Source organism: Sciurus carolinensis (assembly GCF_902686445.1).
Source record: "Sciurus carolinensis chromosome 14 unlocalized genomic scaffold, mSciCar1.2 scaffold_123_arrow_ctg1, whole genome shotgun sequence".
Taxonomy (NCBI): Eukaryota; Metazoa; Chordata; class Mammalia; order Rodentia; family Sciuridae; genus Sciurus; species Sciurus carolinensis.
Window position 1 is genome coordinate 2,406,581 of NW_025920108.1, and position 20,721 is coordinate 2,427,301.

At 36.2% G+C, this 20,721-nt stretch overlaps 1 pseudogene; it reads left to right on the forward strand.

Moving 5' to 3' along the window:
• The first annotated feature begins 8,705 nt into the window (after positions 1–8,705).
• On the forward strand, positions 8,706–9,300 carry LOC124973310 (complex I assembly factor TMEM126B, mitochondrial-like; annotated as a pseudogene).
• The last annotated feature ends 11,421 nt before the right edge of the window (positions 9,301–20,721 follow it).

Consider the following 20,721-nt stretch of genomic DNA (forward strand, 5'->3'; position numbering starts at 1 on the left):
GCCTTGGCCTTCTTCTCTTCATTCGTTTTGGCATGCATCTGCAAGCTAGCCAATAGAGATCAAATTATTTTTCATCAGGCCATGACCGCCCTAAAGGCCGACAGCCCCCCATTAGTATGGCTCTTGATGCTGGATCAGTAGTCAAAGATGGGTAATGAAGGAGGTGGCTGTGTACCGACCTAAGACAGGAGCTGCAGCATGCTCTGCAGGCTCTGATGACGGGTAAGGACATATGCTGACCACTCAGCCTAAGACAGACACGGTCCCGAGCCTTAGTTTAATATTAAAGAAGGGGGATCTGTCGGGGTTTCTAGAGCCCCCAGCCTTAGACATGGTCAAGATGGCACCTGATGCTGAGCCAGAGGTGGCCAGCTATACAGTAAACAACCAGCGAATTCCAATGATTGGCTAGTTAATGATGTGACTAGAGCATGCCCCCTCGTGTACCCATCCTGCGCCTGCAGCTGTCCGCGTTTATCTCGTGTACTCTCCCCTGATTGATTGAAGTGTATATAAGCCTGGTGGGTGGGAGAGCGAGGGGGGAACAGAACGAACGGAGTGGAAGAAGCGGCAGCAACGGCGGCGGCGACGGCGGCGACGGCGGCCGCAGCAGCAGCAGCTGGAGCGGAGCTGGAAGGAGGGAGTACGCGGGAGTGGAAGAAGCTGGGAATAGGGAAGCTGAGAGTGCGCAGGAGCTAGGGGTAAGAGAGCATAGGAAAGAAACTGTGCACAATAAACTTCCAAAGCTCCAGACATTTGTCGTGTCTCTCTCTGCGGCCAGAGGGGACCCGATAGTCTCTCTCTGCTTCCTGGTCATCATGTGAGCTGCTTCCCTCTGCTACATTCTTCTGCCATGATGTTTAGCCTCACTTCACTCCCCAAGGAATGGAGCTGGCTCTCTGTGGACCGAGACCTCTGAAACCATGAGCCCTCAAATGAACTTTCCTCCACTACAGTCATTTCTGTTAGTTATTTTTCTCACATTAGAAAAAAACTCACTAAAACTAATGTACCTTGGTAGTGAAGAACTTGTGCTAAGTCCTGGGTTCAGTACATACTATCCTCAAAAAAAAAAAAAAAAAAAAAAAAGACTGTCATTATGTGGCATGAATTTCTGGTAATTTGTTATAGCAGCAGGAGAAAACTAATGTGGATTTTGCTACATGGAAGTGTGGTGCTTCTATGACAGATAAAATGTGTTAAGTGGCTTTGCAAATGGTCAAGAGGGAGAGGTGTGAATAATTTTTGAGGGACATGACTGAAAAAATCCTTAGATGCTTTGAAGAGACTGGGTAAAAATACACATGTTAAAGCTCTGATGGTGTGCTTAGAAGGAAGGAGAGCTTGTTACTGGAAACTGGGGTAAACTTTCCTTATTATAAAGTGGCAGAAAGTTTAGCTGAATTGTGTTCTACACAATTTTAATTCCTATGAAATTAAAATTTATAAATGATGAACTTGGATATTGAACTGAGATTTCCAAGTGAAGAATTAAATGTATTGGGGAGATTCTTTCTGCCCCTTGTGGTAAAGTAAGAAGTTCTGCCTCTGAACTGCAGGTTCAACCTCACTCCAGAGAGTCCTGTAGTGTCCTTTCTGGCAGAATGTGCCTATGGACCATATTTTGGGTAGCAAACTTGTAGAGATGTTTAGTGATGAGTGTCAGGAGCATGTCACACAAAAGAGTTTGGATTTGGTCATCAACCTTCTAAATGTTTGCCACTTGCAATGACTTCACTGATCTAAATACAAGTATCTGAGACAGTGCATACTCATTATTTATTTTTATTTATTTATTTATTAATTTATTTACTTATTTATTTATTTATTTTTTGCAGTACTGGGGATTGAACCAGGGCTTCATACTTGCAAGGCAAGCACTCTACCAACTGAGCTATCTCCCCAGTCCCATTCTTTTATGAATGATTCAGAAGCCTTCTTTATTGGATTAAATGATGTCCCTCCAAATTTTACAACTACTTGAGATCTGTGACTGTGAATTCACTTGGATATAGGGTCATTGGAAAAGTAATACTGTAGAATAAAGTCATATGATTAGGATAGGCTCTAACCCAGTGACTGGTGTCCTTACGCATGATGAGGATCTGGATGCAGGGACATGTAGGGTGAGGTTCATGTGTAGATGAAAGTAGAGATTGAAGTGATGCTTCCATAAGCCAATGACCACCAAGCATTGTCAGCACCCACCTGAAAACAGGACACAGGCATGGAAAGTCCATCCCTCTGAGTCTCTCAGAAGGCTTGATTAAGGCACCTTTATCAAGGCCTTCTCCTTTTCTGAGCTGTGGGACTAAATACATTGATTTAAGCCCCCTCTTTGGTATTTTGTTTCAGCAGCCCCATGGAATTGATAAATATCTTGATTAAAAAAGGTTAAATAATGATTTTAACAAATTGATCTTTAAACGTCCAGCAGAAAGTACTACTTTTCCACATAGCCAGCATCTACTGTGACTGTTTTCCAAATTTGGAGTTTTAGGAGCTGAGTTATGTATCATAGCTCCTTGGGTAATTCTTTTTTTTTTTTCTTTTTTGTACAGGGGATTGAACCAGGGGGGTCCTTAACAACTGAGCAACATCCCCAGCTCTTTTTATATTTTATTTAGAGACAGCATATTGCCAAGTTGCTTAGGGCCTTGCTAAATTGTTGAGGGTGGCTTTGAGACCATGATCCTCCTGCCTCAGCCTCCCAAGTCTCTGAGATTATAGGCATGTGCCATTGTGCCTGGCTCCTTTGGTAACTCTTGAGCCCTTTTGTACAGATCAGATTTAGATTGATGTTAAAATACCTTGGACACAGTCAAACATAATATCAAACCAAGAAGGGACAAGAAATAACTGTAAAGATAGTATAAATTAGTGTTGCCACATTTGTCATTTGTTTCTTTCCCTATAACACTTGTCCTTTACTGACAAGGAAAATAGTAGATAGACACTTAGAAGTCAGCTCTTTAAAGTGACTTTTGTATCATTCTTTTCCTCTGAGCTGTCAGACACATATGACCTTTTTTGTGTTGTGTAGTACTGAGGTATGCACCTTCAATTGAAGCAGTTAACTTCTAGCAGTGCTGAAAGTAAAAGGATGCCTCATTTTGTGGAATAGATTTGTTCCTGGAAATTTTGTATTAAAGTAAGTTTATAAGTGAAATAATGTTTTCTCTTTTAATTTTTCTATTGTAGGGTAAAAGAGTTTTAAAGAAAGAGTTGCACTCAAAATGTGTTACAATTACAATATATATGTACATATCGGTAACTTGAACAAATGAAATATTTAAAAATGTTAGTCACATAACCATGATAGAAAAACCTATACACTAACTAAAGTTAAATCTAACTGAAAACATGCAAGACCTTTACAGAGACAAGGAGACAGACAAATACATTCATGTACCACATTCATGCTATAAAGAATAAATTTTGTAAAAATGACTTTTGTCCTCATATTAATCTACAAATTTACTTCCAATAAGTTACTGAACTCTTAAAAGATTTTTGACCACATTTCCAACCTTTCAAAAGTAAAGAGATTAGTATAATTCATCCTAGGTACTCATTATCTAGCTTTGAAAATTAACATTTTGGTAATCTTGTTACAATTCCACAGATTTACTAGAGATGTTTTTTCTTGTTTTCCTTGAGAATTTTAAAGCAGGACTAGAGATCATCATGCCTTACTGAAGCAAACTATAAGTGCTTCAGTTTGAATCTCTAACTAGTAAATAATGATCATTTTAAACATAACTAATAATCCATTTTAATGCTTAAAGGAATTTGTAGGAATTCTTTTAATTTCATCTATTTTTCTATCTGTGTTTAGATTTCTATAGTTGACTCGCAAGATAGGTTTTTACAGAAAATTTATTTGAATCGGGGTGTCAACATGGTGCCACTGTTTTACTATATTTGGTTGTTCTGTCTCTTAAGCCTGTTTTATTGTCTACTGGCCCCCCTTTTTATTTCATGCAGTTGATTTGCAAAATTTCTGTGTATGTGTTCAGGTGGAATGAGCATGTTCACTCTGTATAAACCTTCTATCTGAAGTTTTGGCCTTCGCTGGTGACTGTTACTCTGAATCATTTCTTTATGGATTATAAAATAATGCATTTATCACTATATTTTTCCTTTTGCTTTCATTAGCTATGATTCTTTATAGAGTTGTCTCTATCAGTTAGATAATTACTCTGAAATGGTTTCTATTAGGAAGACAGGATAAATGTCCTTGTTTCCTTTTTTTTTTCCCTTTACCAATTTTCAGAGTAATGAACTACTTGGTTATCCATAGCTGCATGACAAATTACCCCAAATTTCAAAGGGCACAGAACAACAGCAGTTTTATTATATAAATCATGACTTGATAGGTCAAGAATTTTGGAGAGCTTGAGTAGGCAATTCTGTTCTATGTGACAGAAGGGATTTAACAAGTTGATTGGAAGGTCTGGTGACTTAGTGAGATGAGTTAGAAGGAGAATTTAGCTGGGACCATCCATCAGTGAGCTTATACATGCACAATCCAGCATGGTGGTCCCATGGTAGTTGAGCTTTTTCATTGGCAGCTCAGAATTCCACAAGAGAATATTCCAGGAGTCCCAGGTATAAGTTACAAGGTTTCTTATGTCCTACTCTTGAAATCTCAGAGTATCACTTCTATTTTATTATTTTGGCCAGATAAGTCACTAAGGCCAGTCTGGATTTAAGTGGAGGAGTAGGAAAGGATACACAGCCATCTTTATCATATTATAGCAGAGTCCATTGTTGACCAATAATTTTTTTAAATATATCATCAACTTATGAATTTTCATATATTTGTGGTGTTTAATTTATGGTAGTCACTACTTTTTATTGATATACACATCTTTGAGGCACCTTCAAGTTGTATCCTGTGATCTTTTAAAATGACTCCACTAGGCTTTTTTTAATCATTTTTGCTATATATATGTAGTAATTTACATATCTACATAGTGTAAAATGCATCATTTTAAGTATATAAATTAGTAATTTAATTTAATTTAGTTTAATCCCCCACTCCATAACCCCATACTGGGGATTGAACTCAGAGGCACTCTAATACTGAGATGCATCCCCAGTACCTCTTTTATTTTGTGATGGGGTCTCACTAAGTTGCCCAAACTGAACTTGCCCTTGTGATCCTCCTGCCTTAGTCTTCCAAGTAGCTGGAACTACAGATGGTGCCCTGCATAGTCTACTTTCTGTCTCTATAAATTTTATTGTTCTAGATATTTCTTATGAATGACATCATATGATATATGTTCTTTTGTGTCTGGTTTATTTAATAATTTCATTATTTTATAACATTTGCAATCATTATGCAATTGTAGCATGTATTAAAGCTTCATTTCTGACTAATATTTAGTTGTATGTGCATCCCACATTTCATATTTATGCTTATCTCTTCATGGACACTTGGTTTCCCACCTTTTGCTATTATGAATAATGCTGTTTATACCCTGTCTTCAGTTCCTTTGGGCATGCACCCAGGAGTGACACTGCTTGGTCATACACAAATGCTGTGTTTGCTTTATGAGGAACTATCAAACTATTTTCCTTAGTGATTGCACCATAATATGTTCCTGCCTAAAAAGTAATTGGTTTCTACTTTTCCCACATACTTGACAACACTTAGTTTCCTTTTATTTAGTGTAGCCATTCTAGCAGATGTTCAGTTGTAGTACAAACACTTAAGGGAATGAGAGGACACAGTCCACAAAAATCAGTAATGAAAGAGATAATCACTATCTGAATGCATCTATAAGAAGCAGAGAAACAGAATGAGCAATTAAAATATTTTTTCACACTGAAGAGTGCAGGCCCATATAGCTTTATTGGTGAATTTTTATCAAATATTCAAAGAAATAATTTTAACACTTGAAAAATTCTTCTAGGAAGTAGGAGGGGCATGGAATACTACCCAAGTAATTCTAAGAGTAAATCCAGACAAATCATCACAAGGAAGGAAAACTACAAACCAATATCCTTCACCAAAACAGGCACAAAAATCCTCAAACAATATTAGCACATCAAATCCATGAACATATATTTTTAAAAATTATATGCCATAATTCAGTAGGGATAACCCCAGGAATCCAAGTTTGTGTAATAGCTGAAAATCAATTACTGTAATATAGCATGTTGATGGAAGAAAGTATAAACCACATGAAAATCTCAATAGGTATGTAAAAGGCATTACTGAGGCTGGATTTGAACTTGCAATCCTGCCTCAGCCTCCCCAGCTGCTGAGATTACAGGTGTGCACCACTGTGCCAACTTTAACTTACATTTAAAGTATTGTTTTCTTCTGTTGGTCAGGCCATCAGTAAGCTGCCCTGCCTTCTTCAGGTGTCTGTACCTGCAGTAACTCTCTGATCTCCCCTAATGGTTTTGCATTTATTCTCTTGACTTGTGAAACTCAGTTCAATCAGAATCCAGAAAGATAAGAGTGAGGATTTAAGACAGTATGGTTTTTGTTCCTTGTTGGCATTCACATTTCCCTTGGTTACTGCTGAATTTGTAGCTTGCTTTGAAAGGGTGATTATTGGGAGGTCACTGCTATCATGATATAATTATCAATCATTGTTTAATTGAATTATAAAACCATACTTTTCTTTATTGACTATTAAATCATATCCCACTAAATTTTTTTCTCAATCAATTTTTATTGAATTATAATTTTACATATAATAAAATGGACAGATTTTAACTATAACTTTTTGAAATTTTTAGTGTACTGCACTTAAAATGTAAAACATTACAATAATCTCAGAAAATTTCTCAAGTCCCTTTTAAATTAGGCCCTCCCCTCCATCAGGCACACACTGATCCAATAGACAGCTATTCCAATGGGTTAGAATTTTCTGTTTGAAACATCATACAAATGGAATCCTACCCTATTCTTTAATTTCTGACTGTAATAAATTACATCATGCTGTATTTTCACCTCTACTTAAGTATCATCACTACACTTTCTTAATGTTTAGAAGGGGCCAGAACCCAGTCCTGGTCTCTGTACTTTTTTCTAACTCTAGGAACTTGCTGATTTCCATTCCTGTAACAAATTCCTGAGAGGGAGGAGGATGTCAGTGTGAGTACTTTGAATGTTACATTGAGAAGTTTGTATTTTATTCAATATATGTGGATTTTCCACTGTAGCATCACAGTACTTGGGGATTGTGAAGTGTAACAAATCACAGATTTGTCATACACACACACAAAAGTAGTTTTCCCTCCTTGGATACTTACCAAGTGACTCCAGTGAGTCACAGGCTATTCTAAGAAACTTGTCAACTCTGAACTCTGGATGTGTGAGAATATGTGGGTGGAATTTACCAGGAATTGATGTTTTGAGGTACTTCCCTTAAGATCAAATTCTTCAGAGAAGATTCTATTGGTTTCCTTCCTCAAGGATGGCAGCCTGAGAGCCAGTGATCAGATGTTATGTTGCGGTGCACCTGCCTGATCAGTAGCATCCTGGCCATGGCTAGCTCAGGCCTTCCTTTCCAGAGGTGACCTTTGGTGCATGTCCAGAGGGGAGAGAGTGTGCTTGGTGTTGTGCATGGGGGAAGCAATCCCCATAAGGATTGTTAACCTCCTTTTAGGCAGTTTTCTTTTTTGACCTTCTTCACTCCTTTCTGGGATAGCTCCACCAGACTTTGCATTCTCCAAGTGAGATTTCACTTGATGAATCAAATCTGCTCTTGGTTTCCCTCCCTGCCAACATTGGGCTCACAATGACAGTAATTGTAACAATTTTCTCACTGCTGGGAAATTTTCTGGCTGTCATTTTGTGTTTTCCTGTACTTCTTTTGCCTTTGAAAGAAAAACCTTTTTTAAAAACAATCAGTCCATACACTTCATTAATAACTTTCCTTCTGTTAATTCTGAAGCAGATTCAGAAGTACTGGATATCTACATTTGCTGTTAATCAGTGTCAGTTTGACTCTAAATATATTCTTATTGTCCTGTCAGCAAATTATCCTCCCTCATTCCAGGTTAGTTCACTGTTGACTGAAAGGATGATGATGCTAGTCTGTGAAGTACCTTGGATGCTGTGCTAAGAGATTTGCATTTTATTCCTTTAAGTGTGGAATTGACTGAGTCTGCATGGCCTCCTCATGTCAGTCTGCTCAGCTGCTCAGCTCAAAAATTCTTTAGAACAAAAGTTTAAGAGATTCACTGCCCACAAGAAAGTCATGTCCTAGAGGAAGTGTAAAGGTCCTAAGATAAGGTTACTTTCATAGTTGGGTAATGTTTTGAAGAGCAGAAAGGACAAAAGAGAGAGAGACTCCCACCCCCATCAAAAGCACATGTGTAGTACAATATTGTTTTGTGGTTGTGATGCAAGAGGCAGGAAGATCAGCTTGAGATCTTTTTGATAATTTTTGTTATTGTTTGTTTTTTCCTCTTCTTTTCTCTCTCCCAAATTAGTAACATCTGCCACTGCCCAGTCACTAACTGCTTTGACTCAGCTCAAAATTAATAGCTTCTTGTTTTGTTGTTTGTTGAGTGTTCCCTACCACCATTATGCAGTCAAGAGAAGCCAAGGGAGAGGTTTCCGAGTATGTCATCCCTTATTACTTAAGATAATCATACAGAGCTGATCTGAAGGACTCAGGTGCTATGCCAGTGGGGGATGGAGAAGAGGTAGGCAGAAATTTCTAGTGTACATCAAGATGGTGATTCATATGCATGGCCAACCCAGTCTTTTTCTAGGAGATGAAAAACTCAGAAGACCAAAAGTCATTGACATTGTAGAAAAAATATATAAGTACCTTAGAGAAGAAAAGACCTTAAATATATATGGAATCACATTCCTTGGAGCAACAGCTAGTTTCTGTGGAATATTGGTAAACTTAATTTTCAGATACTACTTCAAGGTTAAGTATGATGCTTTGAAGATATGCATCATTGACTGCATTTTTACTTTTATGCACTGTAGTTTCTTACAAGTTCCTTGTAACTGATGCTTTGTATTCAGGTAGTATAAGACAAAGCAAGGAAAATTGCAATCTAAAAAGTTCACTGGTTGGCATAGCATGTGATATTTTATACCCAAGTCAATTGTCTTTTTCCACAAATGGGTATCTGGCATGCAAGTCTTACACTGTTCCACTGCCACTGAAATGAAGAGTTTTATTACATTGGTTACTGCTTTGTCAAACAGAAATAAAAGTAATGGAAGTTGCCCTGGTCTTGCAAACAGCATTTGGAATACTTACTGGTGTATAGCACTATGGAATACTTGAGAAAACTGTACAAGAAAATTAAGTGTATGCTAACTTGGCAGAATGAACTTTTTAATGCATTGCTGAAAGAGTGAAAAGTAACTATTTCTCTCCCATTTGCCAAGTAGGTAGCAGATATTCAGTATTTAGCGATTCAATAAATGTAAAAGTAAAATTTAGAAATGATAATCACACAGCAACAAGAAAAAACTGTAAATATTTATTCTCCAAACAATGGATCATCTACATACATCTCCCTAGAAATGGCATTTTATATCCCAAGTCAGTGGTATATACTATTCATGAGTTAGGTCCTATGGAGTAGAAATAATTTAGAACATTCTCTTACTTGTATTTACCAAAAAGTTAGAAAATTATGAATCCTTCATGTTGCTTAGATTTTACCAATTCCTCCAAATATTTAAGACATAGCAACACACATACACACATGCATAGTTTAAAACAATTATTTGAATGTGTGTATGGAATTTTAGTGGAGAAATGAAAACTCTATTAGGTCCTTGTTTTACTGCCTGGAGTATCAAAAGAGGAGTATCAAAACCTCTTGCAGGAGGTTTAGATTGGACCAGCAGAATGCATCCTGTCTCTGGTTTAGTGCTCAGCAATGATTGACAGACTTGTCTGGCTGACTCACAGCAGGGCCACAACTCATTTGTCTTTAGACCCCTAGCAATTAGTATAATGTAGAGTGTGTAATAGGTTCTCAGGAAAGAATTGTAGAATGAATGACTAAATGAGGCAGTTGTTGCCATGGCAGTCATCCATATCTAAGTGAGATATGAATGAGATTAATAAGAGTTATTGCATACATTTCTCACCTCACCAACTCAATGCTTAAAAGTCCCAAAAGATGAATAAAGAGTGCCCATCCTTGGGTGATGAACAACAGCTGAATTCTAGCCCCAGTGTGGAGGTAAAGAGAGCAGTCAGGAGGGCACATGCCTTACCTACTGAGGAGTTGCTACTAACATACAGGAATGAATCCTGACTCTGAACAGGACACAGCTGGAATGGAGCCCTATGTGTGCCCTATTTCAAAGACCACTTTTCCCCCTGTCAGTCAAAATCATGGTCTCTGGAATAGGAACATGCCATGTATTTTCCCATGTTATCAAATTAAAGAAAAACAACTCATCTGTCTTTTTTGCAAAACCTTTTCTTTGTTGGACTAGCATTTTAGATGAGGACAGAGCTTTGGTATTATCATGGGTGTAGGAGGAAAATTTCTGGTAGGTTTGGACAAGGATTAAGACCTCTGAGTGCCACTCCAGGGGTCTGAAACAAGATTCTGCACATGATGTCTCAATATTCCAAACAGAAAATCCAGGGTAGATAAATTTAAAGTTATTTAGTCTGAAATCATCTGATTTTGGATGAAGACTCCTAAAATGATTAACATGCTTATGTCCAGAGTTGAGCAGTGAGAAATTTCAAGGGGATAAATGCAGACACAACATGAAAGCAGAGATGCCAAGCTTTTTCCTGCTTCAGATGCACACTGGGCATCTACAGACCTAAGAGAACAGTCACTAATTTCAGCAAAGGCAGTTTCTCTACGGCTCAATTATGCATTTCTTAGTATCTCATTATAGATAGAATTTGCATTTCTCTAATTACTAATGCTTTTTTCACCTTTTCATGTGTTTATTTACCATCTGTATATTTTGAAGTTCCTTTTAACTATTTTGTATTCATTTTCTAAATATTGGTTTGTTGTTATAGCTTTTTTATTGTGGCAAATACTGAAAATGTTACCTTAAGTAAAGAAAGATTTATTTGGTTTGTTTCCAGCAGACTCAGTCCATTGTTGACTGACTCCACTGCTTTAGACCAGGAATGAGGCAGATCTGCATGGTAGAAGGATGGGGCAGAGAAAAATTGCTCAACTTATGGCAACTGGTAAGCAGAGAGCAAAGAAGAGGCTAGGGGCAAGATTTATTCTCCCTATATACACCCCAGTGACTATCTTCTTCCAACTAGACACCACTGTGTACAGTTTTCATCACCTCTCAATAATGCTGTCAGATTAGGATTATTTTAAATGAATAACCCATGGAGGAGTGCAGGGTCCTCATGATCCAGTGTCTTTCCCAACAACCACCACTGCATTATCAACAACCACAAAGTCCTTGGGGGATCTTCTAGGACCTACCATAATACTTATCTTTTTATTGAGGTGTGCAATTTCTTTTTACATTCTTGACACAGGTATTTTGTCTGACACAGATTTTGTAAAATATTTCCCCAACCTGTGGCTTGTCTTTTCCTTATTTTTCTTTTAAATGCAGATGTTTTTATTGTTGCAGGTTTTTTCTTTTGTAGTTCATGCTTTTGTATTATGCATGAGTAATCCACCTCTCAAAGTCCTGTTGATATTCATCTGTGTTTTCTTTTAGGAGATTTATAGTGCTAACACTTACATTTTGATCTGTGACACACACCATGTTAATTTGACTTAGGTTGTGAGGTAAAGTTTGAGGATAATGAGGCTGGGGACGTGGCTCAGTTGTACAGTATTTGCTTAGCATAACTGAGTCCCTAGCTTCCATTCCCAGCACTGCAGGAAAAAAAAAAGAAAACAGTTTGAGGAAAACCTTTTGGGGGAACATGACTTTCCTATTTCAGCAGTGTTTGTTAGAAAGTTAACACTTTCCCCATTGCATTGACTTATATGTGGGTCTGTGTCTGAATTTTTTTTCCTGTCCCATTGATTATCTCCCTGTCTTTACACAGAGATTACATTTTCTTATTTTCTGAGCTTAATAATGAGGATGAAACCAGACAGTCCCTTTCTATAGTGGTGTTGACTCCTTTTCCTACTCAGATCTCCAATCAGCTTTGCAGTATCTAAGAGAAGCCATGCTGGTTCAGTGAATGGGGTTTCAGCAAAACTCCTAAGTCAGTGTGAGAGAAGATTGAGGTTTAACCCTCATCCATGCTCTTGGCATAGTGGTCCACTCATTTAGGAATTCATTTCCCTTAAGCATCATTTTGAAGATGTGCTTTTGATATGCTGGCCTTGATCAGTTGTGTCAGAATTTTTCAGTGTTTTGTCACAATATCCATAAAGTATTTCAATGATTTGTCCAATAGATCTATAGTATTTACAATTTTTGATGTTATTGAAAAAAAGTTATTTTAAATTGATAATATTTGTTTTCTCTATTGTTTGTTCTACTTAGTTACACATGACAGTAGAATGCCTTATGATTCATTGTATATAAATGGAGAACAACTTTGTATTTCTCTGATTGCACATAATGTAGAATCACACCATTTGTTTAATCACACTTGTATATAGGGCAATGATGTTTGTCTCATTCCATCATCTTTCCTATCCCCACCACCTCCAATCCCCTCTTTTCCCTCTACACAATGCAAAACTCCTCTGTTCTTCCCTTATCCCCATACCACCCAATATGTATTAGCATGCATTAATCATAGAAAACATTTGGTCTTTGTTTTTTTGGGATGGGCTTATCTCACTTAGCATTACATTCTACAAATTCACCCATTTACCTGAAAATGACATAATTTTAGTCTTCTTTAAATTGGAGTAATATTCAATTGAGTATATATACCACAGTTTCTTTAGCCATTCCTCTATTGAAGGGCATCTGGACTGGTCCCACAATCTAGCTACAGTGAATAGAGCTGCTGTAACATTAATGTGACTGCATCACTATAGTATGCTGATTTTAAGTCCTTTGGATATAGGCCAAGGAGTGGGATAACGGGGTCAAATGTTGGTTCCATTCCAAATTTTCTAAGGAATCTCCATAATGCTTTCCAAAATAGCTGTGCCAATTTGCAATCCAATCAGCTATGTATGAGTGTACCATTTCCCCACATTCTTGTAAACTCCTACTGATGACTGCATTCTTTTATTTTTTTTTACTATTTTATATTTTTTTAATTTTCAGTACCTTAAATTTACTAATTTAAACTTTCTAAACATGTACAATTTTTTTTTTCTTTTTAACAAAGCATAATAAAACATGAAGCACTGTTACAGTCCCTGCAGGTTTGGTTGCACGTGGCTGCCACCATTTTGAGAAAAAAGCCAGGCCCCATAGGACCCCAGGCCAGATTGACTGAGCTCCATCTCCAGGATCCCTCATCCAGACTGATCACTCCCTGCCTACAGGGCCCTGCTTCCTGCCAGCAGGACCCCCAGACTGATTGACTGGACCCTATCACCAGGACCCCAGGCCCACTGATAACACTCCACCTCCAAGATCCTACAACCACACCAAACACATCCCCACTCCAGGACCCCTGTCTGAACAACCGCACACCACATCCAGGACCTCCAGCCAACGACGTCCACACCCTGAGCTGCAGCTCCCCATTTGCTAAACCATTAAGAAGCCAGAGCAGCCATCTTGGATAATCCTGGAAGCTGTATCTCCCATCTTTAGGTGGGGCAAATCCTATCCTAAGATACCTGCTGGAGACTTGAAACTCATTGTCAGGTACCTCTCATGCATCAGGCTACTGAAGACTGGGAGGTTTGAGTACTATATGACTGTTATAGTGTAGATATTCTTTTTTCTCCTTATTGAACAATTTTAAGTTTTTATTTTACTTTTCTTGCTCTCTTTTCCTTTTGTTTACCTGTTCCCTCTGAGTATCTTTCTCCCTTTTGGCATACTAACAACCAATTTCTGTTGATTATACTCTTACACTTTCTATTACTAAAACTTTTGTATATTCTTTGTTTTGTATAACAAAACAAAGAAACCATAGAGCTCAATAACACAATCAATAACCTAGACTTAATGGACATATACAGAATTTCCATCCATCAATGAGCAAATTCACTTTTTTCTCAGCAGCACATGGAAACTTCTCAAATATAGACTATATGTTATGCCATAAAGCAGCTCTTAGGAAATGCAGAAAAAGAGATACTGGCTTGTGTTCTATTGCATTATAATGGAATGATAGTAGAAATTAATTACAAAATAAAAAAAATTATTCCAACACCTGGAGACTAAATAATATGTGATTGAATGAAACATGGATAACAGAAAACATCAGGGAGGAGATAAAATCATTCTTGATGTAAATGAGAATGATGATACAACATATCAAAATCTCTGGGGCAATATGAAAGCAGTACTAGGAGGAAAATTGATTGCATGGAGCCCATTCAAGAAGAGAATGAAAGTCAACAATGAAATGATCCAACATTACAGTTCAAAGCCCTAGAAAAGAAAAACAGAATAACAGCAAAAGTAGTAGAAGGCAGGAAATAATTAAAATCAGGGCTGAAATCAATGAAATTGAAACAAAAGAGATAATTCAAAAAATTGACAAAACAAAAAGTTGGTTCTTTGAAAAAGTAAACAAAATAGACAAACCCTTAGCCACACTAACAAAGAGAAGAAGAGAAAAAACTCAAATTACTAAAATTTGAAATGAAAAAGGAAATATCATGACAGATACCACTGAGATACATAATATAATGTGAAGGTACTTTGAAAATCTGTATTCCAACAAAATAGAAACTGTCAAAGACATTGACAAATTTCTAGAGACATATGCTCCTCCCAAACTGAAACAGGAGGACATATACAATTTAAACAGATCAATATTAAGCAATGAAATAGAAGAAGTCATTAAAAACCTACCATCCAAGAAAAGCCCAGGACCAGATGGATTCTCAGTCATGATCTACAAGACCTTCAAAGAAGAACTCATTCCAATACTTCTCAAAGTATTCCAGGAAATAGAAAAGGAGGGTACCCTACCAAACTCATTCTATGAAGTAATATCACACTCACACCAAAACCAGGCAAAGAAACACTAAGGAAAGAAAATTTTAGACAAATATTCTTGATAAATATAGATGCAAAGATCCTTAACAAAATACTGGCAAACTGTCTCCAGAAATATTAAGAAAATTGTGCACCACGATCAAGTAGCATTCATCCCTGAAATGCAAGGATGGTTTAGCATCCATAAATCAATAACCATAATCCATCATATCAACAGACTTAAGGATAAGAATCATATGGTTATTTCAATTGACCCCGAAAAAGCGTTTGACAAAATACAACACCCCTTCATGCTCAAAACTATAGAAAAAATAGGAATAGTAGGAACATACCTGAACATTGTAAAGGTTATTTATACTATTCCCATGGCAAACATCATTCTTAATGGAGAAAAATTGAAAGCATTCCTTTTAAAAATGGGAACAAGACAGGGATGTCCTCTTTTACCACTTCTATTCAACATTGTTCTTGAAATACTAGCCAGAGCTATTAGACAGACAAAATAAATGAAAGGGATATGAATAGGAAAAGAAAAACTTAAGCTGTCACTATTTGCTGATGACATGATTCTATACTTAGAGGATCCAAAAACTTCTCCAGCAAACTTCTAGACCTCATCAATGAATTCTGCAAAATAGCAGGCTATAAAATCAACATGCATCCAAAGGAAAAAAAAATCAACATGCATATATCTAAAGCATTTTTATTCACAAGCAATGAAACATCTGAAAGGGAAATGAAGAAAACATTTCCATTTGCAATAGGCTCCAAAAAATTAAATACTTAGGAATCAACCAAACCAAAGAGGTAAAAATGTCTACAATGAAAACTACAAAACATTGAAGAAAGAAATTGAGGAACACCTTAGAAGATGGAAAGATCTCCCATGTTCTTGGAGAGGCAGAATAAATATTGTCAAAATGGCCATACTACCAAAAGTGCTATAGAGATTCAATGCAATTCCAATTAATATCCCAATGATGTACCTTACAGAAATAGAGCAAGCAATCAAGAAATTCATCTGGAAGAATAAGAAAACCAGAATACCTAAAGCAATCCTTAGCAGGAAGAGTGAAGCCGGGAGCATCACAGTACCAGATCTTCAACAATACTACAAAGCAATAGTTAAAAATATGGCATGGTATTGGTACCAAAAGAGGTAGATCAATGGTACAGAATAGAGGACATAGATACAAACCCAAATAAATACAATTTTCTCATACCAGATAAAGGTGCCAAAAATATGCAATGGAGAAAAGATAGCCTGTTCAACAAATGGTGCTGGGAAAACTGGAAATCCATATGAAAAGGGATGAAATTGGAAAATATTATGCTAAGGGAGATAAGCCAATCTCAAAAAAACCAAAGAATGAATGATCTCACTGAGAAGCAGATGATGACACTTAATGGGGGTGGGAAGAGGGCAAGAATGGAGGAAGGAGGGACTGTATAGAGGGAAAAGAGGGGTGGGATGGGGGAAGGAAAATTTAACAGAATGAATAAAACACCATTACCCTATGTAAATGTATGATTACACAAATGGTATGCCTTTACTTCCTGTACAAACAGAGAAACAACATGTATCCCATTTGTTTACAATAAAAATTAAAGAAAAAAAAGGGAAAAAGAAATGAAAGTATCAGGTTATAGGATCTAAACATCTTCAACTCAAACAGGGTCAAACTTTTCTAAGATGATTTTCTAAAATCCTTTTAAGATAGACCGTCTTGAACACTTGGTTGTTTCACAGCTGTAGAATGATTCAATTCCATACAGTAGAAAAAGTACATACTTTCCCTATGAAAGGGAAGAATAGGGAATATAGAAAGATCTGGATGTTCCCAAGTCACTATTCATTTACCAAGACTTGGAGAGGATGCTGTGCTTCATTTCAAACCCCTGAATTGTCTCTATTCCCCAGGGTTCAGACATCACAGATGACTAAAAGTAATTGGTACACTGATCTAGGAGATCTGTTCAATGAAGCTGGAGTTTTTTCTTTATAAAGCAGCCCAAGGGGATATTTGGAAGTAAAAATTACATAAAGTTAAAATAACAATCACATACTTACAATCCTCTTTTCTTAACTACACCAGAACAGACAACCAGGGGTGGCAGAGGGACAAAAGAATCTGTGCAGACTTAGTTCACTCTCCAAACTCAAGTCATGTCAAAACACAAGAAAAACCGACATATTTGCCTTCTCCAAATCTGTATGTTATTCCTATAGATGACTTTATAATTGCACTTTCATCATCTGCACTGGAAATGATCAGCTAATTGGTACTCGTAAAAAATAAATACCACCTGCCTTGAGATCTTTGCCTGTGCCCTCTAACTTAGCACATTGAAGTATCAATATCAGTTTACCAAATGTGAGATCTGGATGCCAGACAGTCATTTTGAATGATTATAAATTCCCTGACCACCCTCCACCAACAAATATTACCCCAATAAGCACAATGCACAAATTTGGGGAAAAAATAAAGTAATTAAATAAAGGAAGCATCTTCTCCATCCCAAATATTAATATTATCCTTATTGCTGTTTTCTTCAATAGTTATTTTTCAGCTAATTCAGATAATAATTTCCCAATATTCTGGCATTCTCAAAGAGAGGGATAGCCTTCTCTTAAAAATTTCATCCTATCAGTTGAATGTGGCTTGAAAAAATTCTGAAAGAATGAACACAAAAGTGAAGTTATCAATATTTTACTGCTCAAGAAAACAATGTCATTCTGTGTTTCCTGGGAATCTTCAAAATAGGAATATGATGAATATAATTTTGAAATTTTTCCTTTGCCAAACATCACAGATTTCAACCTTTTGTTTAAAAATATACGTTTGCTAATTAATACTATATTTATTGGGCAATATTAGAATAGCAGAAATTTTGCATAATTAGAATTCAATCATAATAAAATTTAGAATGTTTGGAAATTTTCTTAAAAAGTACTTTCTAAAACATTCTATCACTACAAATCACAATCACATTGGAACCAGTCAGTAGATACCTTCGGATATAACCATGGTTTAGGAGAGGTAAAATGGAAAGTATAAAGAATAATCGTTGACCTTATACTATCCCATTTTTATGTATTAGGAAATTTTCTCAAAGAAGTTTCCTGGTCCAAGTAAGAAAGATAGCAAATAATTAGACTTAAAAACAGGACTGCCATTGACTTTATCCTCCACATTATAGCATCTCTGGAATCAGGATGTATTTCACAATTAATAGGATGTCAAAATGTAATTGAGAGCATTTCTTCTTTCTTATACATACATAAATGAATGATACATTCATGGTGTAGTCTTACAAATGATAAAACAATATACTTGCTACCAAACCCATTTCTTCAACAATTTACCCATCACTTTCTGATTTACTTTCTGACTTGCAATGACCAGGTTTGCCAGGTCACCATTATACTATAACCATTATCCTACATAAGAGTAAGTTCCTCTTAATGTTCTTTATACTTGGACTGGGGTTATATCTCAGTGATGAAGTGCTTGCCTGGCATATGTGAGGCACTGGGTTCAATTCTCAGTATGACATAAAAATGAATAAACAAAATAAAGGAATTATATCTATCTGCAAATAGTATTTTTTAAAACTCCTTTAGGCTGAAATACATGTTTTACCAACCACCTCTGTTTATTATTTGTGTCTGTGTTTTGCTTATTGTCTCATTCTAAGGCTCTATTCTAAGTAGTTGAGTTTGCTGAACAGGTGACTTCTGCATAAGGTACTAGTTATGTAATAATTTTTGTTTGCTCAGAGACTAAATGGAGTGTATCATGTACAAATTTACAAGTAGCAATAATTTTGTTCCTTACCACCTTCATGTTATATTCACTATACATTTCAAAATAAACATTACAAAAAATATAAAATCACACACATTGAAATAGCAAGAATTACAATTAAACTTTAATAAAGGCTTTTTCACTCCTAAGCTGTAAAGTAGGAGATGACTTTGATGAATTATTGAAAAGACATCATGACTTAGCTTGGTTTGGTTATAACACCAAACTGACAAATATATTCTGCTGAATATTTTCTATTAATTTATCTTTTAGATTACTATTCCTCTTTTCAACTGTAAACTACAATTAAAACTATCTATTGGGTTCTTACTTTCAGTTACTACATTTTATCTGTTTCAAAATTTTCTTTTGTTTTTTGTAGATCCTACTTCTCTAGTAAAATTTTCAAACTCAACATGCATTTTTATAACTAGACTAGTCACCTTGTTTTAATGCCTCTGTAAATCCCAAGTCTGTGTAATCTGTATCAAGAATATTTTGATGCTTTGAACTGTTCCTGGTCTTGATTTTTTTCTCTTGGTCTTACTTAACACTTAGCAATTTTTTATTGACTGCCAAGCACTCTATGTGAATAATTTTATGAAATGCCTATAGGAAAAAATATAGATTCTAGATGCTGTTACCTTCTGCCAAAGAAAATTTAATTATTTTCTAGAGGGAAGTCAAAGTAGATGAACAGGTGACCTCAATCCAATCAGGAACAGAGATTGCTGGAGTTTGAGTTTGAACACTATTATAAAGGATGACCTGTTTGTGGTTTGTCTTCACTCTTATGACACAGCCCTTCAACAGATTCCACTGTACCTAAGCCAGAACATCAAACTGTCAAAAGCTCCATGCAACTACTCCAGTTGCTTTTTGCTTATTTTTTTATAATCTTCTCAACTTTTATCCTTTTTCTCTACACAGATTAAAAGTTAGAAAACACAGGAGAAAACCTAGTACAGAATGTGTCTGTATTCTTCTTTCCTGAATCTTAACTGACTTAGCAGCTCTGCAATGACTTCTAAAGGATTTTAAATTCCTAGTACTTCTAGTAATTTCACCAGAAGTTTTAGTTTCTACAAGTTACTCCATCATAGGCAAAAATGGAAGTTTTGATGTGGATTTAAAGATAATATAACACAGGTATTTTACCAAGCAAGGAGGTAGTCAATGAAATCAAAGTTGAACCCAGAAGGAAAACTGTTTAGTATAGGGCTGTCCTAAATGGTATCTCATATCTGACTGTCAAGCTTATTGAGCTACCTTCATGGTCAGTCATCAATGCCACTCATTTAAACATACTAGATATTTAAGATGAGTCAAGTTATGCCACTCTCATCTTTCTAGATGAATCTGAAATAAGACTTTACCAAAGAGACACTAGAGAGAGTTCCTCAAGCAAGTCATCAAGCATGGTAATTTTGATGACCCCAACAGAGTCATCAAGAAATCTATATTCTACAAAATCCTAAGAGCTGGTATCTCATAACCACCAACTTCTTACACAGTAAACTTTTTAAACACAGTCATATGGTTACTAATGTCAAACCAATTACATAGACATCATTTCAGTATCTGGGCATACATTTTTTTAAATTGGGACCTGCCTATTTCAAAATTTTTGAAAACTGGAACCTGCCCATTGTTCATAATATTAAATAAGAATAAAATTAAAGTATAACAGAAATGATTTATATCATATACTAATATATCGATTATATACGGATTCAGTATACAGAATAGCATAGAGTCTGTGTATTTGAAACAGCAATCAACAGTCAAATGTGGCTAATGTGTACCTGAAAGAAGTAAGTACAAATTGAATTGTGCCATAAATGTGAAATA